At 39.6% G+C, this 24645-nt stretch overlaps 1 long non-coding RNA gene and 1 pseudogene across 1 annotated transcript; both read left to right on the top strand.

The window, feature by feature from the left end:
• Positions 1-59: 59 nt before the first annotated feature.
• Positions 60-2399, top strand: LOC101747966. Its single transcript, XR_005840601.2, has 2 exons — positions 60-1551; positions 1957-2399. It is a non-coding gene; the product is annotated as an inhibitor of growth protein 3-like (long non-coding RNA).
• Positions 2400-7004: 4605 nt separating this feature from the next.
• LOC107054827 lies at positions 7005-8646 on the top strand (annotated as a pseudogene).
• Positions 8647-24645: the final 15999 nt, after the last annotated feature.

The following is a 24645-nucleotide window of genomic DNA, read 5'->3' on the forward strand; positions in this document are numbered from 1 at the left end:
GGGCCGGGGCGGAGCAGATAGAGAGCCCTGCGGCGTGAATATCGTCTCCTTTTTTTTTTGAAGAAGACGGCTCTCAAAGCACAGCCGTTTGCTTGTTTCTTCTGATATTTCGTGGCTTATTTCACTCGGTAGAAGTCTTTATAGGACGAGAGGTGGTTCCTTCAAGTGGCTTTGGGGAGGTTCATGTTGGACATGAGGAAACGTTTCTTTTCAGAAAGAGTGATAGGGCACTGCACAGGGAAGTAGGTGGTGGAGTCACCGTCCCTGGAGGTGTTCGAGAGCCGTGTAGACGTGGCACTGACAGACATGGTTAGTGGGCATGGTGGGGATAGGCTGACAGCTGATCTGGGTAATCTGACAGGTCTTTTCCAACCTTGATTCAAAGTCTGTGAAGGTCAAATCTCGATGTCTACATAGTATTCATGCACAGCAGTGTGTGTGGTATGAAGGCAGGAGCTGACTTGTCCTCTCTCACGTAACACGTTTCTCTGTGGTAGGATCATCACCTGGGCTGCAGAGCAGCTGTGATATGAGTAAGGACTTCAGCAGGCTCAGGCATGGAGAAGATGCATCTATGTGCTGCAAAGCTGCTTTTCATACTCACTGCAAGTCTTGTTAATGCCTGACCGACTTGTGGGAATGCCTCCTTAGAGCAGTCAGAATGCTTCCCACCGATCTCAGAGGGTATACACTTACACTTCCCTTTTTCTCACTGTAGCTGAAATACTGTTTTGTTGATATATTTTTTTTCTTCTACAAGAGCTGCTCTGAAAGTAATGCCTCCTATTTCATTATGTTGGCTCACGCTGTCAGGGGCAGATGGTGGTATGGCAGCAAAGGTTGAACCTTCCCACCAACATTCCCTTATATGTTGTTGCCGTGAGACAGATGGCAGCAGAGGGGCAGTCTGACGCAATAACATCTGACATGGGAGTGCAGATGAAGCAAAGGTGTGTCACTGAATTCCTCCACTTGGAAAAAAAAGGCCCCCACTGACCTTCTCTGACCATCACTGACACTTGAACATTTCTGGAGACCAAACAGTGGGTGTGAGCTCAGCGAGGCAGTGGGTGGTGCATTTCAGCACTGGTGACAGCAACAGTGGTCACCTCAAGTGGAGATTATGACAGATGCATTCTTGTTTATTGCTGGTGAAAATGCACAGCTAATCGTAGTGCCTGTGTTGAAAAATACTGGTTTTTAGCCAAGAATTTTCTCTGTCAAATAGTGCTATTATGCTCCTTGTATCTGTTGTAGTTTCCATGGAAATAAACAGGAGATACTATTTTCAGAGTGTCCCACATAATAAGAGTGATAAGAAGTATGGTTATCATAGAGCCAGATGTGGAAAGGCACTATATAGCACCAATGTACAGTTCTGAATTTGATTTTTGTGCCAGTATTGGCACTGTGTCCGTTAAACTGATTTTCTCTTTTCTCGGCTGCTTTGAAATGAGCTATATCAACCGTGAGACAGTACAATGAGGGACAGGCACAATGACCAAAGGCTTTAGCAAACAAGTAAAGCCACGGATTTCCTTAAGCCAACATGTAAGTGACAACCGTGGGTACTGTGTTGAACTGAGCTATGAGAGTTTTCTTTCAAATCAAGAAGCAGATTTACTGATGTTTTTTAAATTAAACATATTATTGTCTGAGGACCCACATCAGAATTATCCTGAGAAAAGTAACACCTGTGTCAAAAGCCTGATCCTGCAAGATTTGTACAGTGGCATGTGACAATTCCTCGTAACAGTGAGCTACTGTTATTTAAGGGATGTTTTACACCAGTAGTATCCAAGAAGAGATCACCCTTTCCTCTGTGATGTCCCTAACATGAATTGGGGCTTCATTATCTGCTTCTTTTCATTGTCAAGTAGTTTGAATAAGGGTGTAAAGTGATGACACTCACTCAAAGGCTTAGGCCGTTTTTGATTTGATTCTGTTCTTTGGCAGCAGAGGATGCTGTGAAGCTGCTGAAGCTCTGCAAATAAGAAGGAAAAGAGACCTTTGGGTTCGACTCTTTTCTGCCCCCAGCTGTGGAGGACGGGATCCTTTCAAGATTCCAGGATGAACCAGGAGACCTGAACCTCTAGCAGCAGGAGTGAAGGAAGTGTCCTTTGCAGTAGAGATCTGAGGCTGAGAGAGGACATGGGCTGTGGTAAGACTGCTTAGTTCAGCTGCACTAAGCAGCTCTTTACACCATCCACACAGGGCTGTGATACCTCACTTTCTTCTTGAATTACATACAGTGGATTTACTTAAACATTTTCATGATAACCAGTGTGCATAATGTCCACTTCATGTTGTGGTAAAGCTCTGCTCTTTTAGTGGGATTCTTGGACACAACTATATTAGAAAAAAATGCTGATGCCAAAATAAAAGAAATATAAAATGCATTCATGCTTGTGAGAATTTCACTGATGTTTGTGTTGGAAGTTGAGTACAAACTTTGATACCACATGGTAATTCAGGCTGGGCAGGGCCACTTGATCTCTCTAGTCCAGCCCCAGGGGCTCATGGCTCCCTGTATGGCTGAGATTGCTCAGGGCCTTTCTGTTCAGCTGCTTTTGTGTGTGAGTTTCCTGTTGTGCCTGTGCTCCTACCCCAGCACTGCAATGACATCATGGGGAATTTTTTTTTTTCTCCCATCTAGCAAGAATTTCCATTGCTGTTACCACATTGTTAGGTCAGCATTCACTTGCTGCTGAACCTTGAAAGCATGAGGTCTTTACTGAGAAGGATTTCTCAGGCTGGTTGCTGGAGCTTGGTTAGGCTGCAATTTCTAGTGAAAGTGAGGGGCAGTGACAGACTGTAAATGTGATGCTCCCCCTATTTACCAAATCCTCTCATCCTTAGCAGTCTGTGAGGTCCCCCTTTATGAGGTCCTCCTTTGTGAGGTCCTCTTTTGTGAAGTCCTTTGCTGTAACAGCAGGTTGAGGTTGAAACTTCAAGCAAATCCCATATACTTTCCTTTTGTAGAAGTGAGAAAGATGCAAGAATGGTTATTTATGGCCTTGTTTGTATGTGTACAACCGAACTGTGCTGGCCAGTAAAGAAAACGTTGTTTATTTTTCAGCATTTGAATTAAAGTTCCTCACCACATTAGTTTGTCTTACCTCATTCTACAGTACCGAGAAGGGTAGCACTTATTATACATATGTAAGAGGCTCAACAACTACAGTGATAAGACTCTAGGAAAAGTAGCTTACATTTTTATCTGTGCTTTCAGTGTGTACTGTTGGTTTGAAGCTTGGGGACTTTCAGCTTGTGTGTGTACCATTGAATTTCTATGCTTTTTTGATACTTTTGGAAATGCAAAAGAAGACAGGAAAAAATTGCTCTCATGAATTTAGATCAAAGGCAAAAAGAAAATGTGGAAATAGGTCTTGCATTTGCTAAATTAAAAATTGAATCAGCAGAAATATACTTTAAGCTTTTTTAGTGGTCTAGATGAAATTCCAAGATCTCAGCTTCCCTATGACATCTCTGTGTCAGCTTTGAAAGACTGATTGAAACTGAGCTTTGAAAGTTTACATGACTTTTAATATCATATTATTTAGTGGATCATATCCATTTAGATGTTTTTCTTGTCTGTATGTAATGTGGTAGTGAGGGTCTTATGGTTTTTTGTTGTTGTTTTTTTTTTTTTCAGTGAGACTGGCACTACTCAGAGTAGCCAGAATCTCTACTAGTGCAAGCCAGTGTGATTCTAGAGAAGGCTGAAGTGACTACAGTGACGTCAGGAGTGAAAGAGAGTCGTAACTACATGTTTGTGTAAGGGGATCTCCAACGAAGAAAAAAATATTGCAAGTTCTCTTCTTTTGTTCTTCCCTTTCCTTTCCCTTTCCTTTCCCTTTCCTTTCCCTTTCCTTTCCCTTTCCTTTCCCTTTCCTTTCCCTTTCCTTTCCCTTTCCTTTCCCTTTCCTTTCCCTTTCCTTTCCCTTTCCTTTCCCTTTCCTTTCCCTTTCCTTTCCCTTTCCTTTCCCTTTCCTTTCCCTTTCCTTTCCCTTTCCTTTTTCTTTTCTTGTAACCTGTGCTTTAAAAAGAGTTCTGAACCTTTCCTGCTGCCTGTATTTAGGTATTGTCTGTCTTGTTTTTACTTACGAGGATTTGTGCTCAAGTAACGTATTAACAAAAGAAAAGGAGATACTGTAAAGGAGATAGTAACTGGTCCAAGGTAGTGAGTCATGATCAGGTCTGATTCAGACTGAGACAGGAACAATGCTTTCACTGAGTCTGTTTGATACTCTTGTTATGAACACTGAATTAGTACCGCTGCTTATCAGAAAACTGGAAATTAAGCAAAAAAAGTTGCTTTCAAGTTGGCGTTTCTGTTGCTTGTGAAGTTATAGGAGCCAATCTCATCCCATTTACTCTATTACACCAAGACTCGATTGTGAGTTCTAAGTGCTGCTGTGAACTTGCAGAATTTAGGAGGTACTGTTGTTTAACAGAGGTCATCTCAAAGGTTTTACATGACAATATAAGATGAATGATTTTTTTCTTATGTATTAGAGAAGTAAAATCTTTGAGAATTGAGCTGAAACAGTAGGTGATGCGAAGGTTGTAAGAGAAAGTTGATAACCTTTCCTTCTTTATCTGTGATCTCAGTAATTTGTCTGCTTGGAAGGTACATACTAATCTCCCTTTTTTCTTTCTTTCTTTCTTTCTTTCCTTCTTTTTTTTTTTTTTTCTTTCTTTCTTGTTTTTAATGCAGAAATGCAGGGTTGATTCTCCTGGGCATACAAAGGAGGGAAAGGGAAACTACAGAACAGAAAACTGCTGTGTTGAAGTTACTTTAGTCTACCTGCAAGAAGGTAAGAGAAGATATAAAATACCTCTGGAAAGACTTTCTTCCTCCTAATGCTTTATCACCTTTATAGTGTTAACAGAAGAGGACAGAGGAAGGGAAATGTAGCTTTGGAATTAGAGTGGGTCCCCTAAAAAGTTTTTCACTCTCTATCAGGTCCCAGAATGTGCTGCATTTGACTTCATTTGGAAATGTACTGGTACTCCAGGTCAGGAATTACAATCTTCCCTAGAGTGAGAAGTCTGTACGTTATTTTCCCACTTCCTCTACAGCCTTCTCTCAGCTCTTCCTTTAGATTTGCGATTACATGGTACTGTCTTCGATAAAACATCAGTAATTATCCAAAGCTTATGGCATAGCTACTGCATTTGTGGCTTCATTCAAGGCTAAGAAGACAAAGTAGGATCTGTCTTCCAGGCTTTGAAAGAGTGGGAAAGAACAAGCAGAAGTGATCTGTTGGAGTGGATTTCCTGCTTTCTTTCCTGTACTGAAATCCAGGTCAGAAACACCACTCCCCTGCCCAAGGGGAAGCGTCATAATTTTTTTTTCTTGCATGTCACTGTACTCATTTATACAGACTAAATGTAATGTTTGCTGATATGAGAGTCCATTCTGAAGCCAAAATGCACACCATTTCATCTTTGCTGAAATAACTGATATATTATTTATGGTTAAACTGGTAGACTAGATGAATAAGCTCACAGCTCTTAAGAGACTTGTGTGTGCAGCTAATTCCAAAAAACAGATAGATAGTGTGTGATTGAAACTGCTTTGCAGAACTCCAGAAAAGTCCTCCTATGTATAACCACAAGAACTGAAACTCAAGATTTATAGATCTAAAATCATGAGCTTCTGCTGCCTTAAGTTCACTAATGCCCTTGATTCTAAGGGTTTCAGAGAGCATAGATGGTGTGAAAGAAGGTATTTCTCCCCCCTTTTCCCAAGAATGCATTTATTCTTAACCCTTTGCAAAAAGCATGCAGGAATCATACAAAACCATACTGGTTCATTTATGAATACTTTTCATTTTTATGGTAAAAGTGAGTAGCTTCAGAAACTTCGGAACTTCTGTTTTATTTGGAAAATGCAGATAAGGTACCAGTGGAAGAACACTGAGAAACAGTGAGCAAAAAGATACTGTCAGATTTATAGTTCACCAGCTATTATTTAGTCACTAGAGTATGGGCAAAACCTTACGTTGTCGAATGAATTAGCTCTGCATCTGCTGAAGTATTTTTAGTAAGATAGTAATGTAACAGAGCTATAACAGAAACAGTGTCACTGGAGTTCCCATCTGGTTTGTCTCTTTAAGGAGAAAACATGCCAGAGCCAGCAGGAGCTTCTGCCCCTCTTGAAGTCACAGGAGAGTCTGTAATTAGTAACATTACCCCCAAGTCTGTAAAATGAGGAAGAATTAGTGTGCTGAAAGGCTGCCAGAAGAGGAGTGCCTGATGCCTATTTCTGGAGATGAATTATAAAAGGAAAAGGCAAGAGGAAGGAGGGTGTTCCAGATGCTAAAATTGATCTCTGTGGCTGCAGTAACACCAGCAGCTTGGGTCAAGATTGCGGAAGTGTTATCTTCTTGTGTGTCCAAAACATTTTTCAGCTCAAGGCATGGTGGCAGGATGAAAGCTATGCCATTAGGTTCCAGTTCATTTTTAATCAACTGGACTAAATTGTATTCAGACCAATAATTTCTAATAATTATTCACATTCCTTTTGTACAGTTTATTGCAGGGTTCAAGGTTTTGCATCAGCCTTTCACAGTCTGCATTTATTGATCGTATTAACAGACCTCTCTTCTAAGTGCTCCTTCAAGGTCCCTTGAATTTCTACAGCTAGAGAATCATCTTCCCAGGAGTTCTGTGGGTCAGTAGGGCTTCTTTAAAATTCAGCTCCTCTTAGTTTCATTGATGTTTCCTCTCTCTTGAATATCTAAAAAGGCAGTGAAGTTCTCCAAGTCATCAAGACTGCCGAAGGTCCTTCATCAGGAAATGGACAATTCTAGTCTATAATTGTTTTTATGGTGATCACTGTCACCAAGGTGCAAAGGAAATGCCAGGAACACATTGCTTACTCTTGAGTCTGAGCCACTAGTGTTATCAGTGGCAGCACCATTCTGGAACGGATGAGCTGCTGTTAGTGACAAACCCACTAGCACTGCTCAGCCACTGCCATGCTGTATCTGGACATGATCAAGCAGCGGCCCATGAATCTTCATGACAGGTTCACCAAAATGCACGGGATGGACTTGCATATGCAGAATGCAATGGATCAGCTTGAACAGAGTGTAAATGATTTCTTAATGAACATAAAGAAAAACAAACCTGAACTGAGAGAAGAACAAATGACATCAATCAAAAACAATTATTACAAGACTTTGGAAGATGCAGATGAAAAAGTACAGCTGGCTAATTAAATATATGATTTGGTAGACCGTAATGTGAGAAAACTTGACCAGGAACTTGCTAAATTTGAAATGGAACTTGAAGCAGACAATACTGGAATCTCAGAAATATTAAAGACACAGTTGGAGTTGGATACAATGCTTACAATACAAACTCTTCTCAACCATTGGCATTGTATAACTTGGGTTCGTTACCTTAAGGGTTTGGGGTCGATGCAATTACCATGGCAGCAGCTCTAGCAGTGCAAGTCACAGTGCAAATGAAGGAAGGAAGAAGAACCTCCAGTCTATAAGTCAGCTATGAAGCATTTAAGAACAATGATCTTCAGCTTGGAAGAAAATTTTCATTATCTAGAGATTTGATTGAATATCCATTGTCAGCTCTGGCATTTACATGAATGCAAACGTTAAACTCATTAAAGAAAGATTACAAAATAGAAGAAAAAGCAAAAAAAAACCAAATCCTAAAGTCAGCAATCCTCATCATCTTCCTCTTCATTCTTTCTGTTGTTGTGTTCTTCATCATCTGCACTGGCACAAGAACTTTCCCAGCAAACAGCAGTAATGCCAAAGTCTGATTCTAATAGCTGGGTTGACTGGACCTATATAATGAGCCACATGGCCTCATTTGTAATCAGGTGTCCTATTTTGAAACTGCCCCATTGACTGATTCCATTATGGATGTGCTGAACTGATAGAGGCATCAAAAGGGAAATGATACTGTCCACAGTGTACAGCTGCAACAAAGATAATTCAATTATATATATAAATAAATATGTTCATCTGCAAAAAAAATTGCATACTAAAGATTTTACAGGGGACTTCAGTGTGGGGAAGAATCCTTTCCACATTTCTTTGCAACCATTTAAAGAAGGCATAGTAGTCATAAGATCTTGAAGTATTGTTTTTGCTGTTTGTGTTTTAATATTGTACATAAACTGTGTATATACATCCATGTGCTACTGAATCTGTTCCAGTGAGCCTTGTATTGTTCCAGTGGCCAGCATATACAGACATTTGTACTGTCAAACCATGTTATCTAAGCAACGGCAATTCTACAATCATTTGGTCTTTAAAAACATTCAAAGGGGAATGACATTGAACAAAAAGATGGTAAATTTAGGTTAGGTGTTAGGAAGAAATTCTTAGAGAGTGGTGAAGAAAGAACAGTGCTTTATCATTGTGTACTTTTGAGTCTGGTTTGTGAAAGAGCACCTTAAAAAGCCGATCAATATGTGTCTGTTTTCAGTCTTACCAAAGAGGAATCACCACCTGCTGAATCACAGCTTTCACTTCCTTTGTTGCTAGAGTTTTTTATTTTTTTCTCTTATGTTAGTCTAGCTGTGTGGACTTGGCATTATGACCAACACCAAAAAAGTCATGCTAGAGATGAGGCTGGGGAGCATAGAGGCAGGTCTGTGGGCAGGGACTTTGTGGACTGTGTTACTGTGGAGAAGTGGAGGAGTCTCCCCTGTAGATTAATGTAAGTGTTGTACTTTGCAGGACAGCGGACAGCAAAGGACAGAGTAGATGCTTCTGGGGACAGTTTGGAGACCAGTAGCATGTTTTAAAAGTGAGTTTTCCCAAGTGGATTAACTCTGGGGGAACTCTGCCAGGGATGGTGTGGTGTGCATAAACTAAAATGGATTTGTGGAGCAGGCTAGCATGCTGAAATCTATTACCATTTACTGGTGCTACTGTTTTCCAACAGCTTGCTCTGTTTGACCCCTTATGAGAAGATCTTGGAAATTCTGATGAGGTGTAGGTGTACCACCTCAGCATCTCAGCACCAGACTTCCTTTCTTGCCTATTTATACAACTCAGCCTTCTTTCCAGAGCATGCTTTGTCATGAGTTCTGTGGGACTTCATTGTCTTTTTTAGCTTTTAAGTGAAACAAAATGTCCCAGACAATACTGTTTTTCAGTGCCGCAATATCTTCCCCTTCTGGGTACTTCTTCAGTTTCATCCCTTTTTAAATGTAATAAAACCCAGAGCACTGTCCTGATGCCTTTCGTCCCCTGTTCTTTAAAACTGCCTTGAAAGTCCCTAGCTAGATAATCACGTTCATCACTGTTTTTCCCCAAGGGCCTATTTTGTGTGTGTGTGTGTGGAAACACAGTTCTTAGGATTATCCTGAGTCTTCTTTTGCAGAGAAGTTTTCTGCTCTTGTTGAAAACCTCTATGAATTTTCCTCTCCCACAAGTTTTAAATGTTTGCTCTCTTACAGATGTTCTCATTTTCCATTAATGTGAGATACCAGACAGTCACAGAAGAATTTCTTCCTTATTTTATTTTTTTTTTAATAGGAAGCTTTGGGAAAGTTCTTATGTTTTCATCTCTCTACAAATGGAAGATTTAACAGGATGGCTTTCATTTTTAAAAGCAGGGGCCATGTGAACATTATGGGGCACAGAGACCCCCACCTGTCTTTGCTGCTTTTGAAGATAGTCTGTCACTTTCTTTATGAAGTTCAATTGCACATTACCAAAATACGTTTAAAAACTGGGCTTAAATCCATCATTAGCATTTTTACAGTCAGTTTCTTAAATATGTAAAAGGCTACATCTGTGAACTTAGGAAAGTGGAGGATATAGACATATTGCACTAACTGAATATTCATTCAGTCCCCTCATCCTGATATCGTTGTGACACTCTCTCTCATTGTGATCCATTTATTTCTCATTTTGTATTTAGCTACATGAAGGAAAAGAAAGGATATTAGATTTACAACAAGAAGTTGGCAACAATATTAACCTACAGTTGTGCATCAGGTCCCATGAAGTTGTGAAATATTAACTGAACCACCCAATGTAAAAGAAAATTGAGTTATTTTTATTGTTGCTAGATAATCCAAAAAACTTATATCACTGAAATAGTCTACTAGTCTGTAGATGTTTCTCTAAAACTGTATTAACTCATTTCTGTTGCATTTTCAGGGCAGTTTGGTCACGGAGGATTACGACAATATTATATACTGTATAACCCTGGGCTTCATGAAGCATGGGTATGTTGGAAACATTCCTATTTTGGGGGGAAATTTTACACTATAGAAAATAAGGTTCTTAAGTTATTATAATTTCAAAATTGATTGATTTCTTGCTGATTTGAAGACAGTGTCGCATGTACTCTCCTTATCTCAGCCATTTCATTTGCACTTACGTAAAAGATAAATGGCTTTAGGTGGTTTTCTCTGCTTTGACATGTTTTAAGTTTTGCTGTACTGTTTCACGTAGACTTCTTGACAATTTGCACTTAAACTCAGATAGCAAGTTATGTCTTGTGTTCAAGAAATTTGACATATTTGGTTGACATTTTCTATCTAGAAAAATGTCCAAGCTTACATAATTCTGGGCCATCCTGCAAGTGCTGAAGTCTAACATCTGTCATTCATCTGCTTGAACAACTTTGTTTTTTAAAGTGCAAACCACTGGGCTCATTATGCAAGGGAGATCTACTGGATCTCGGAGTGCTTTTATTATTATTTAGTATGTTCAGAAAGTATTGAGTTTCGGTACGACCTTTCTGAAAGTTTTCCCTGCAGTTTGTGGGTATAGCATCTGCAAAAGGTGAAACTTTCATTATCTAATTTGTCTCTGTATCTCCTGTAGCTTTTAATCAGCCTCTGCCTCACTGCTGGGACAAATAGTGGTTCTACTGCTAATGCACTGATATTGAGCACATGTCGCAGAGAGTTGTTGGGGAAGGATTATTCTCTCACAGTACCAAATGTAGTTGAAATTCCCAGGCAGCAGGCTTAAATCAAAGAAAAGCAAGTTGTTTCTACGGATCCTTGTAGAAACAAACTGAGAGACTGAGTGTCTCAGGGTGTTACTGCAGGTGGGAATGTAAGTGAAATCAGTAAAGGAACTGAAAAAAAAATAATGGAAAAGCTTTCAAATGCACAGATGCAAAACCAGCCTCTGGCTCTGGCTGTCCCTGAACAGCAAATTGCCTCACTAAAGTATCAGGGGAAGAGTCAGTCTTGCCCTGTTTTTTCTACTCTTTCCCAAAGTACCCATTATTGGCCACTGTCAGATAAAGCAGCTTAAGTTTTTAGAGATTTGATGCAAATCACTTTGCGTGTCCTTATGTTATTCAACCCCTATGTTTGTGAAACAGGAATAGGATTCATGGCCAACTATATGTTTCTCAATGTACAGGGAAAAAAAGAAATTCATGCCTTTAGCCACACCACAGCATGTTTTCATTTTGTTAATGTACATACTAGGTTAATGAGCATAAACACAACCAATTAACTTAAGCATGTTCTTCAGATTAAGAGCAGGAGTACATTAGATCCTTGGATCTAAGTTTGTAGTTTAATATTCTGATAATGGACTGATGGTCTGAGAAGCAGAAATAAAACAGCATTGAGTTATTCTTCATTCTACTGCAGCCTTATTTGTTTAGTTCACAAATTTTCAGGAACAGCAAGAAAAATGCAGGTTTTCAGTGCAGTCCAATACCAAGAATGTAATCCTCCACAGTTTGTCCTTAATCCCATGAGGATCATCTCAAATGTTTCCAGTGCTTTTGGCAGGAATATTAAATTACAAGATCTAGGATGCTTGCCAGAAACAGAAAAAAAAAAAAAAGAAAGAAAAAAAAAGGATTCACAATGAAAGCAGTGTCCCCACTCTATGTTTCAGCAGCAGAAAAATGACATTAATATGGATGACTGGTTTGAAAAAAATCAAATAAGACTAAGAGGGCAATTTTTCACAGGGGTCTTATGGCAATCCATTCTATTTAATTTTTCAGCGCTAAAATATGTACTGTTCAGTGTCTGGTGACAATTTAGGGTGACTATTTTGTTTGTATATTGAGCTTTTCTTTTATGCGATTGAGAGTAGTTGTCTGTCTCTTTTCCAGCTCAGGCTGGAACCTGGACCCCAGATTCTGCCTTCTGTTTCCTTTGTGTGTTCCAGGAGGGACTCACAGAGCACAGTGGGGTTGTTTCTGATTCACTTTGATGCAACAAAGTCCTGAGATCATAGACTGATATTTTTGTTAAAGTTACCATGTGAAAGTACACTTATATGCCACCAACTATACAAAGAGTTCCAAGGAAAACTGTAAAGCCTTGTTGTATGTGTGCCAAACCTTCTTTGAAGATTACATCCAAATCAATCCGTGCTGTATTTGTCAAGATGTAAGCCCTGCCCGTCTTCAGAGAGTGAGTCTTCAGTCATTTCTGATAAAATTGTTACACAAGGCTACTTTTGTGGGTATAAACTCTCCATTAAAGACGCCAACAAATTATAACCAATTAATTTGATCTTGGAAAAAAATTTGTTTTACGTTAGATGTATTTACTGACTCTTTTCTTCTTTCTCTCTTTTCCTTCTCTCTGTCCCACATAACTGCCTTTCTGTGGGAGGATCTGTAGGAGTGTCTGACCTTCTCATCCCTTCTAGGCAATATTCTTGTTGCTTCTGCAACACATACAAATACCCATGATTTATTTAGAATTTATTTAAATTTTGTCGCTCACCTTTTTTCTTCCTCATCATTTATTGAAGAGCTGTCCTTAAGATCAGCTAGAGATTTAATTTTGAAGTTCCATCTGTACTTTACTGTGCTTTAGTCTTTTGTATTTTCTGTGTATGTGTTTTATTCAATACCTATCCTGTTTTGGGTCTGTTGATGCTATGACACAAACAAAACTATTAGAGCTACATAGAGCTGAGAGTCATATTTTATTAGTTCTTAGTTCTGGTGCCAGGAAGTCTTTGTGGTAGGTGCTGTACTCTGCTGATGCTTCCCACTCAATAAGTGACACAAGTTTAGTCAAAAACATGACAATCTATCTTTTATTTTCTGTCAAGAATGGAGTGACTGAAAAACATTTCCTTCTTTCACGTGAGGCAGAAAAGCACATGAGCTTTTCTGCAGTGGCAGGAAGGGATAGAGAGGAGGAAGTTGCTTTCATGCTTATCTTTCTTGCCCTCTCTTGGTCTGGAGAACATTTATGTCTGCCATCTGGGACTTAACCTGTGCCTGTACTGTTACCTTCTAAGGCCAATTAACTTGTTAGGATACTTTAAAAAAGATTTGTCAGAAGACACATCCTGTACCACATATGCAATGGTAGCTACAAATAGAAAGTAGGACATATTTTCCACTGGTAACTCAAGTTCTGATGAATCTAAACATGAGACAGCATCTAGCTTGTCATCTTGATTCTGTTTTCAGGTCCTTTAAGATGAAAGCATTTGAAATAATACCAAAACTAGAGGGAGAGTGAGAGACAGATCAAATGTATTGGAGAAGCAATGCTCACTGCATATCTCTTTTGTGAAATAGACAGATATGTGTTCCGATAAACTTTGGAGGTATAAGGCTCGTTAAGTTCCTCCAACGCTTTTTTTTCAGAGGAAAATGAATATGTATTTAAGGAGACGTCACTTGCTTTGAAGAAATTGCTTAAAGAATCTTAAGTTGCTTAAAAGCAAGTTTGTAAATTGCTCAAAAAACCAACAAACAACAAACCCCAATAGCACCACTTTCCAAATTTCTCTTTCTTTTATTTATAAAATATTGGTTACTTATATCAAGAGAAACCATAAATTAATTTCTTCTTGTTAACCTTATACCTAATGAAATCATATTTTGTAATGAAGATTGACTTGACCTTTTGTTAAAAGGTCAGGGCAACTAGTTAGTGTGTTAATAAGAAGTGGCAATGCAGCAGCTTTGGCAGAAAGAAGAAAACTGGGGCTGCCCTTTTGTTAGTTTCAAGAACGTATATGACTCAGTAGCAGCCCATCAGCTAATTCCGTACAGCAGTTATTTTACTTGTGGCCTCCGTTTTTAAAATTTGGGCGCTCATCTTAGAGTATATGAAAGCAAGTTCTGCACGTTTGCTAAAAATGCTTTTCAACGAATCTCTGGCCATTTAGACCCTCGCATAAATTCCACTTCTGCAATTCCCATTTGCTAAGCAACTGTGAAGGAGTACTGACCGCGGAGGATGGCCATTTCATATTTTTAGGCCTGTGCTGCAAACACTGTAGTGTTGGCATTGTAATGTGAGCGACTAACGTGCATAAGTGGGTGAGTACATAGGATATCTGAAGTTAAAATAGACCCACTAAGCATACTGAGAAGTTTGCTTCAGTGAAATTAGAAGCAAAATATTTAAACAAGAAATGCTGGCCTTTTTTTCTGTGTGATATAGCCAAGTTAAAAATGAAACAAAATCAAAATCAAGCCTTGAACCACAAACTCAGATAAGCCTAGAGTCCCAAATGAAGGGAGGGAAAAAGAAAAGAAGTAAAAAAAGGATACAAATGTAATAACTCAATTCAAAGTCTCCAGTATGTTCCAGACTCAGCACAGGAGCACTCAGGGAGAGTAAAATCCAAACCTACTTTTGCAAAGAAAGTAGAAGCAAGCTTTACTGGAACAAGGGAGGGATAACATAGCTGATGTGTTTGTGTTAAACTTGGCAGTCAACTGAACAAAAGTTCTTGCTGACTTCAGCGGAGTTTTGCCAAAATAGAACCATATCAGGCACTGGATAGAATTTCAGAACTTTGGGTTCATTGATGTACTTTATAGCCTCCAGGAAATTTTGGTAATTACCTGTTCCATTTAGGAAGTGTATTTGGAATGGCCTGGTCTGATTCTTACACTTTGTCGTGCAAATTTGGTAAAGAGCATTCTCCCCAAACTTTCAGCACATTCTTGCACTGCTTAGTGCTGAAATGAATTAAAAGAAGCACTTTGGGATTCTCACCGCTTTTTCTTTTTTTCTTTTTTAGTATTTTTTGTGTTGTCCTTGCTTACTGCTGTTATAGTAAATGGCGTGCTTTAGTTAAGAAGAAATCGATCCCTCTTCTTTTTTTTATTTTCAGTGAATCTTCTTGAGTCGTATCAGTCAAATTGTACTAACTGTCAAATATTAAGCAATGAACAGTGAACCCTTTGGAGAATTTAGGCCCTGCTTCACATTGCATTCTGATGTAGACAAGAACGAATGGGAACATTTTTAGAAGGTTTGCTAATGCTGTAAGCTTTGACATCTGGGGCATTTGCAGTGTGCTAGGCCCTAGTAAAACAGCTTAGTTTCCTGTTAGCAGACCATAGGCCTTTAAAAAAACAACGCCAAGCAGAGATGCTAGCCCCAAGGCCTTAGACAGAGTTTGTTTTCTTCCTCAGTCTTGTCTTGAAGGATGCTGAAGACTGCAACCCTAGTTCTTGCTGAGAGCAACTGCTCCATGGGACTTCTGAAAACTAGCAGGTTATGTTTCAAGCTGAGTACCCAAAAATAACTGCATGGATCATTAGATAGTAAGCTTCCTGGGGGATTAGCCTATCTTCCTGCTCTGCTTTTATTCAGCATGGAACATTAAAGGGGTGTGAACCTGAGTGTCCTCTGAGGCCTCCTACTGCCATGCATTACACAAATGTCCTGGAAGGTACCATCTTTTCACACAGTTCTCTTAAAAATGATATTGCTTGTTAAGTAAAATCTTATCTCAGGCATAGAGATTATCAGCAAAGCAAAATGAAAGATAAGGAGGTGTGACGTTGCCCAATCCACCCATTTGAAGATGATGCCAAAGTCACAAGATTTGCTTAAAATGCATAATAATTTGGAGGTTTTTCTCTATTTGCCTTGTTGCCAAGGGATTCAGATTTTTCTGCTTTAGATCTTTAACCAGACTGATGAAAGATTACTTTTGTCAAGGGAGTTGAAGGTCATGTGCAGTCATCTGACTGAGAAAGTTTGCCTTCAGAAGGAAATACCAGTATTGCATGACTTAGCAACAGGGTGTAGCATTTTTGTCCTTTAAAATTGCTTTTCAGAACCAAAGAAAGAAAAGAAAAGAAAGAATTTCCCTTCTAGACATAAGGAGATCACATTTTGTGCCATGTGAAGGTAAGAAACTTCTTTGAGTGGCATATTCTGAGCAAATGGATGTTACATCAATAGAATGCTCACATTTCTTTGGAGGACTCTATGTATGTCAAAGCAGGGCTTGCAAATTACCAGCCGTGGTTCAGACACTCTCATATCACTGTAAGAATGAAAGTGAATTTCACTGAAGATGATAAAGAACTACAGTGTGTGTCCATCCTTTTTTAAATCTAATCTTGACGGCTCATCCTTCCTCTGTGTGTGGCAACATTTTTGACATTTAAAATGTTGTAATTACTGGGTGAATTAGTTCCAGAATCTCCTTAGTGGCCTCAGAATAGCATAACATCTTCCTAAGCAGTAAAAAAGCAAAATGTATCTTAATTTATTTCTCTTGACTAAAGTGAAATATGTGTCATCTGTCACTTTCATTGTTGCCCAAAGGATCAAAGATACGTTTGTATACCAGAAAGCTGTATGTGATGAACTTATGTTGCCATTCAGCTAAAATAACAGTAAAGACAGAGCAATTCTGAGTGGAACATGGGGTAAGCCTCTTCTGCTCAGCTCTGATCTTCTCTATAAGCTTAAAAACTGCAGCCAGCCCAATTCACGCTGCCTGGTCGTTATCTTAACCTGAAGTAAGGTTCCCCCTTAGTTTTGGGCTTTGAATGTTGGTGGGTTTTTTTGAGAACTACATTAAAAGATCTCAATTGCTTTAATTCCTTATAGACAAAATGAAAGAAATAGTAATTTGAAAGGCAGTTAGGAAAATAGGTGAGTCTACAGTGTTATGGGTGGGAAGATTTTAAATAAGGATGACATGACTTTCTCGAGGTCCCATCATGGCTCCAAGCAAGGAAAGGATTGGATCTCTTGGCCAGTTTTCACAGTTGATCCATGTGTTGGTATAAATCAGGGAAAAAAATTGAGAGAATCAGAGGAGGCTGCTTTTCTCTTGAACCTCTGTGACTATTTCACAACCAGTCTGTGGTTGTGTCTGCAAGTTTTCAGATACAGAGAGCTCAGTTTTTCTCTTTTAGTAAGCAGAATTCAGATCCAACCCTCAGAGCAAATATACTCTTAGACATATCCTAATCTTGAACCATTCACTGGTACATAATGCTATACCACATGAGCAACCTGAAGTCACATAGGGTCCTGCTGAGCCCATGCTGCATAGTCTGCTACAGAGGGAAGGGAAAGCAACAGGTAGCTATGTTATTTCTAATGCCAGCAGAAAACAACCTGTGTCCTAGGTAAATTTTTCAGAAGTGAAAAGTGAATTGCTTAAGAGTGTAACTCGGACTGAGTTCTGGCCCCTTCTGGTAATCATATGAATGATGTTTCTATTGTTTTTCTAGCCACTCAGGGAGTGAGCATTATAATCAGAGGAATTCCAGAGTGCCTTGCCATTTTCTCCTCTTCAAATCTATCTTATTCTTCTAATTTATCTTCAGTTTATGTATACCTTCCTTCCCGTTATCATCTCCTTTTCTTCCTTTCCTGTGTCTCTTCATATCATTTTCGTCTTTCCTCCAGCTTGCCTTCTCTTTGTGCTTTCTACTTTCCTACCTGAGCAGTTTTCTCCTTACTGTGCACTAACCCTAGTACGTTGGTATGTGCTACATAAATATGATCATACCACAATATAGGGCAACAGGAGAACTGCTTTTGAGGTCATTGGGGTTCATCAGTGCTGGTAATTTTTTAAGTATCACCTCTTAAGAGTACAGAAACAGGCAATTCCAAAATGTCAGAAGTCATATAGGCAAGGCAGATGACTGACTTTCCTGAGCAGGGATCTTCTTCTAGAGCTAAGGAAATTAAAAACTATGTATGGCCACTGGAAGCAAGGCTGGGTGAACTGAAAGGTCTACGGAGATGCTGTTCTCCATTGTAGGGAGAAAATTTGTGGCCAAAGCTCAGTTAAAGTTGAAGCTGGCCAGTACTGTGGGGGACAGAAAGGACTTCTTAAAATACGTTAACAGCAAAAGGAGGACTAGAGATGTTATTGATCTATTAATTGGTGAGGATGGTCACCTCACAAATAGAGAAACAGAAAAAGCTGAGATATTTAATGTCTTCTTACCTCTGCTTTCAACCCAGTGATGGATGCTGGGACCCCCAGAGCCCTGAGCTGTAGGAGCATGACTGTGGTAACAATAAACTCCCAGCCAACTCTTAACTTGCAAAGTATTTGTTTCTCCTGCCAGGTACATACAAGTTCATGGGGCCTGATCAGGTTTATCCCAGGGTACTCCAAGAGCTGGATGATGTAATTATGAGACCTCTCTCAATTATGTTTCAGTGCTTTTGGGAATCTGGAGAAGTCCTAGTCAACTGGAAGCTGGCAAACTTTGCCCCAATTTTCAAAAAGGGAAAGAAGATCCTGGTAATTACAGGCTTGTCAGTCTCACTTCAGTGCCTAGAAAAATTCTGGAGAGGATTGTTTCTGGGAGTTACAGAAAACCTCTGACAGACAAAAGACAAAAATTGATCACAGCCAATATGGATCCTGGACGGCAAAGTCCTGTCTGACAAAGTTTATCTCCTTTTATGACAAGGCTACCTATGCAGTTGACCAAGGGAAACCAGTAGATGTGATCTTTTCAGATGACAGCAAATCTGATAGTTTGTCACAGTATGCTTCTGGATAGGAAAAAGTTCTTCCCCAAGTGGGTGTTCAGGCCCTGGAACAGGCTGCCCAGGGCAGTGGTCATAGCATCAAGCTGTTGAAGTTCAAGAAATGCTTGGACAATGCTCCCAGACATAGGATTTGAATTTTGAGTGGTCCTGTGTTGGAGCCAGGTGTTGGACTCGGTGACCCTTGTGGGTCCCTTCCAACTCGGGATATTTCATGATTCTGTGGTTTGGTGATAAGGTGTGATAGAGAAACTGCATAGGGCCATGCATTTATTTTTGTCCCATGTGTATTCATTACAATACTGTGAGATCTCAAGGGCAAAACTTCTTTAACCTAGACACCTTTAACTTATTTAGTTGTCCTTTTCCTTCTGTCTCTGCCATTTTTCAGTATTTATTGACCCAGACAGAACATAAAGTGTCAAGATTTGAAGGAAATGTCTTTAAATATTTTCACTTGCAGTCTGGCTAATATGATACAGCAAGTACATAGTTTTGATTAAAGAAATCACACAAAGGCAGCTCTTCCAAAGCAGTGTCAGGCTTGGAACAGAAGTGTTTTTATGCTCTTTATATCTGTTCATTCTAGCTTATCATTATATTTTCCAGATGATCACCACATGCACTCTAATTAGAAGAGTTTTCTGAGCAAATGAAGATAATTGTTTAATCTGCATTTCTGTTTAAAATCCTGTGTCATGGCCCCTCTTAAACAATGTAGGAATCAAAATCCAAGAGGAAGACAAGACTACCACATCATTTTGACTCAGTTTACTTTAACTAGTGCAAATACCTTCTGTGTGCTCTTTCCTAAGCATACTGTAAATAGATGAAACTGATTCAGTCTGTTATCTATTGTTAAATCAGCTTCAGTTTGTCAACCTACACAGCTACTTTAACTAAATCAGCCAAGTCAGAGTCTAATGTTTGAATAGACCCAAGTCTTGGCCAGCTGTCCTCTTCCATGGTGTGAATCATTGCTGAGATTCTGAAGGTAAGGAAATGAGCATCTGTCATAAAAAATTCATTCTTTCCCATTCAGATTGTGGGGAGAGTTATATTGATCAAAATGGAAAGAACACCGGAAAGAATAACAATAGATTGGAACAATTGTGCAGAGACAAATATCCTTCTCAGTCACTGGCTTTGTAATCAGCTTGTTTCATAAAGGTAAGATCTTTCATTTTTGGAGGAACAATGCTGGTTTTGGTACTTTTCATATGATACCACAGATTACAGTTATAGGAGATATGTTTGGGCCACTGATCCAGGAGCTAGGAATCTTTCTGACTTACTCAGAGTAGATTGTCTCAATGTTATCCCAAAATATTTTGTAATGGCGAAGTATCTTTGGGGATATTGTGTGGTTATAATGACAGAGGATTCTTATGTTTCATTCACTCTAAATGTTGGGTGTTGTTATAGGAAACTGTAGGAATAACATCTATAGCTGGAAGGGATCATTTGGAGATTTTCCACCACTGCTAACCTTGATGAAGCTTTATAAAAAACAGTGAGAAACTTAACATCAGGATAATAATTAGAAAACAAACAAACAACAACAACAAAACAACAACAACAGCTAAGAATGGTCCAGCTCTAGCAGATTTCCTTATATGATGCTTAATCATATTTCTCAAACTTGCATGTGATAATTGTTTGAAGAGTAAAAGCCGTAATTTCATACTGCCCTCTTATTGAACATTAACTCAAAAAACAGTGTGTGTCCCCAAAGTTTTAAAACAAGGCCTACGATTTAGAGGTACGAGATAGTTATGAAATCAACAAGAAATGCTATCCAGTAAGAAAACCTAGAGAATGATATAGTAATATGTCTGTTTTTCTGTCCAGCAAGAAGTGCTTACTGAGGGGCCCAGTAACCCAAGGTTTGAACTCACTGACTCACAAAAGTGTTAGTCTGTACAAGCCTTGCTGGTGAAAACTTTCAAATACTGCATCAGTGAAAATTGCCTTCCAGGTAAAAGGTAGTTAGATGAATTGCTATTTCTTGGAGTCTTAATTAATTGAAGATTGGAAGAACCCCAAGTCCTTTTAGCAATGAGGCCTTGTCTTCTTTGCTAAGAATTGCAATTGTAGCACTTGTGTATTTGTGCAGAGAACCATAAAACCATGGAATGTCCTGGGTTGGAATGGACATACAAATATCATCAAGTCCAACTCCTGACTCCACACAGGAACACCCAGTATTCAAACTATATTTCTGAGAGCATTATACAAATACTCTTTAAACTCCAGCAGTCTTGATGCCATGATCGCTTTCCTAGGGAGCCTGTTCCAGGGCTTGACCATCCTCTGGCGAAGAACCTTTTTCTAACACTCAACACAAACCTCCCTCTTAACCAGGGGCTCCATGAAGAAGAGATGCCAGTTCTTCGCCAGGTCTGGGGAAAGAGAAAGAGGGGCTAACACAACCATCAGTAATCAACAGTGTGTATATTGCTGGGTGATCGGAAACATATTCCAGTTCAGAAAGTCCATATTGTTTGTTGTATCCAGGTTAATGTTGAGGGCAGAGTCTGTGATGCAGACAGGGATGGACTGGTTCTTCTGCAATGCTACTGTCATTATGTTGTGACAGAGAGCCAAGGCATGCTGAGGGTAGTGTCAGGTCATGTCTGTCACAGGTGGATCCACTTCCATCAGTTCTCCTTCATCTTCTGGTGGATCTACTTCCATGGGCTCCTCCATGTCCTCTGGTGAATGAACGTAGCCAAGCCCCTTGCTGTTCTCTGGATGATTGGTGTGCCTTAGCCACATACCTTTCTCTGTTTGGTAGACACATTTCTGCCTCATGGCACTCTGTGTTGGACCCTTATTCATGATCTGCACATGGTTGCTGACATGAGCACTGGCCACTGTTTTAGTGGCTTCTCCAAAGGAACAACTGTCTCTAACTTTTTTCATTAATCTGCTGCTGCTCTTTGTGCACCACCATGGCGGGTCTGACTTTGTCTTCAAGTGCATGATGGGTTGCCTTCTCACACACATGCTGAGAAGACACCCATACCTCCAGGATCCAAGGCCTACAGTAACTCTCTGAGGTGGAGCTCCTGTTCCCCAGTGCAGTGGCCAAAAGGAAGCCAAATCCACATTTGCCCACTTCCTTGGGAATCCATGCAGAAGAGATGCCGTCTCTTCACAAGAGGTGGGGATGGGGGATGGTAAAGGAGGTCATCCTGCAGGGAAGCCTGCTAGATGTTAATGGCATCCCAACTATTTCTAGGCATGGAGCCTGTACAGTGGACAGGGAGCTGGGCACTTGGACTTTCAATGGCTCTGCTGTGACTGCACTGGTGGGAAACCTGGCACAATGGTGTTGTGTCTGGCCAGCTGTGTTGGAGGTGTATCCACCTCCATTAGTTAATCATCTGGAGGTAGACCTACCTTTAGGTGGGCTCCACAGCTGCAGTCACAGCACTGGCCATTGCTTGAAGGCCACAGGCACTCTTCTTCCTTCACTTGTTCTTACTCAAAGACCTACTTTGGTTCTGGGAACTCAGTCTCTTACCACATAAAAGTGGGCAGCCATCACTTCAAGTTCACTAGGTTCCAATCATGATTGTATACCATGAGAGTTCTGGGAACTCAGTGAGTAGTGGGCCAGGCAAAGGGGGCTTTTATAGGGCCCAGAAAAAAAAAGAGTGGGGCAATGGTGACTATTGTGACGTGAGGAAGCATCTATGATGGCAATTGTGCAAAAAAAATCCAGTCCATGTGCTCTAAGGCCATCCTGTGACATGAAGTGCTCAATGTGATGTTTTCATTTTATTATAAAGCATATTCATCAAGGACATTGCATTGAGAGAAACTGTTTTTTTTGTGATTTATGTTCAAGTCTTCACTGTCCCCTAGCTTCCAGCCTAGATGACATACTCTTTAAAAATGTATTATAGGTTTTGTGCTTCGTGACTTGTATCTTCTTATTTTGTTCCAATTCTTAGAGCCTAGCACTTAGCCTGCTCATAATTTTAGGAGGCCTTCAGTGGCTTAGATCAGGCTCTTAGGTTCTACCCCATATAACAAAAGCAATTTCAAAACTTTCCTGGTGATTTTTTCCCCTCTTTTATAGTTCACATCTGACTTTCAGAGATTGTTTAACATGTAAAAGTGTCTGCTGGCATTGTCCCCAAATACGATAACAGGTTGAGTTGTTACCAAGAATTTCAAAAGTCAGGAGAGAAGTAGCAGCTATTTATGGAAAACTGTATACTGGTTTTCAGCTACACTGAAGAAAGTAACTGAAGAAAATGGCTAAGTTCTACAATGTTGTTGAAGCAACAGGTCTTATCTGTGATGGCACCTTCAGTTTCATGCCATTTCAGTTTCATGACTATAAACCAGTAGAAAATTTGGTCATTGTTACATTCAGTGTATATTTTATAAACCCTAATCACTAGTATGAACACTGTTTTGACTGCCCTGGTGTTACAGCTGTGATATCTTGTGATGGAGATATAAATACCACCTTCCAGGACAGTGTTAAGTACACGTAGTGCAGTTCTAGCACATACAGTGCAAACAATTGTTGCAAAAACAGGGAGATTACCTATGTGCTGAACTGGCCTAAATAGAAAAAACAAAACAGAACAAAACAAAAAAACTGAAGATCATAATTAGTTTTAAAGACAAGTTAGTAGCCAGGGCTGAAGTCACTGTTGCTGAAAATGTTATATGGCCAGAGACTGTAGGTCTACCTACAAATGTATAACAAGTGTATCCATCACACTGGTAATGCTACTTCTTCTTAGTCTGAGACAAAGCATAAGTTTGTTGTGGATTCAGTGCTACATAAATACCAAAGATCTAACAAAGTTCAGGAAAAAAAAAAAGTATTAGAAAAAATGCATAGGAAGGCTGATAACAGATCTATAATGAAATAACTTTGTTGAAAGTTGTTTTCCTTCAAATATGTTCCAACATGGGAGACAAACAAACAAACAAACAAACAAAAACTTCGGACAAACTTGGTCAAAGAACTGAGAACTCCATACAGAGTGTGCCTTTCTTGGGGCTTCCTTAGGAGAACAGATCTTAGTAGCAGAGCAATCTCTTTCCAGCTAATCAAAGAAATCAAGTACATGGATCATGAAAGGATGACTGAGGAGGGTGAGAAGCCTTTTGGATATGTGCTGTTCCTTACATAGGGAGAATAAAAGAGGAAAATGAAGGTTAAGATGCTTGAGGAGAGAAATGAAGGTAAGAGAATGGGCATGCCTTATATCAGAACAGAAATACGGGAGTTTGGTGAGAGGATATGAGAGAGAATAGGACTACCAAATTGATATCAACCTGAGAAATTCAAGATAGGAGTAGGTTAAAGCTCATTTATGAGTAAATACAGACATCACCGGAACAAATTGGCACCACAGAGAAAGGGACTACAGCTTTTCCTTTGTGAAAATACTGGCCTAAACTACTCTACCAGTCTTCTCTGTTGTTTTTTGTCTTCTACTATAAATAAATCTGTGGCATACCAGACGTACCTTAATCAAAAGATCTAATTGAAAATCAAGAATGGCCATTGTGAAGGGAAGAGAGGGAATAGTGTGTTCCTTGAGGTGTATTGTTGACTGTGTCACAGGATTGTGTATTGTGGTATTGTGGTTTTATTACAGAGAGTTAGTGCATGAGGTAATGGGTAAGGCAGATTGACAAGAGCTTAGGGCTTCTCTGGGTAGCTGTAACTGTTTTTGAGGATGGCCACTTATAATGTCAAAACTTCATAGCTTCTACTCCATGGGTGGAGTGAGAATATTACTACTTAGTACTATAAACTTGAGTTCAGTATGTAATGTCCATTTTTTCTCAGCTGGTTACTTTAAACTTTGTTGGCCCTCCAGTAGTGTTGATTGGTCATCTGCTGAGGATCTTACAAGGATATCCAAGTTCAA

The sequence above is a fragment of the Gallus gallus genome, chromosome 1 (genome assembly GCF_016699485.2).
Source record: "Gallus gallus isolate bGalGal1 chromosome 1, bGalGal1.mat.broiler.GRCg7b, whole genome shotgun sequence".
Lineage (NCBI taxonomy): Eukaryota > Metazoa > Chordata > Aves > Galliformes > Phasianidae > Gallus > Gallus gallus.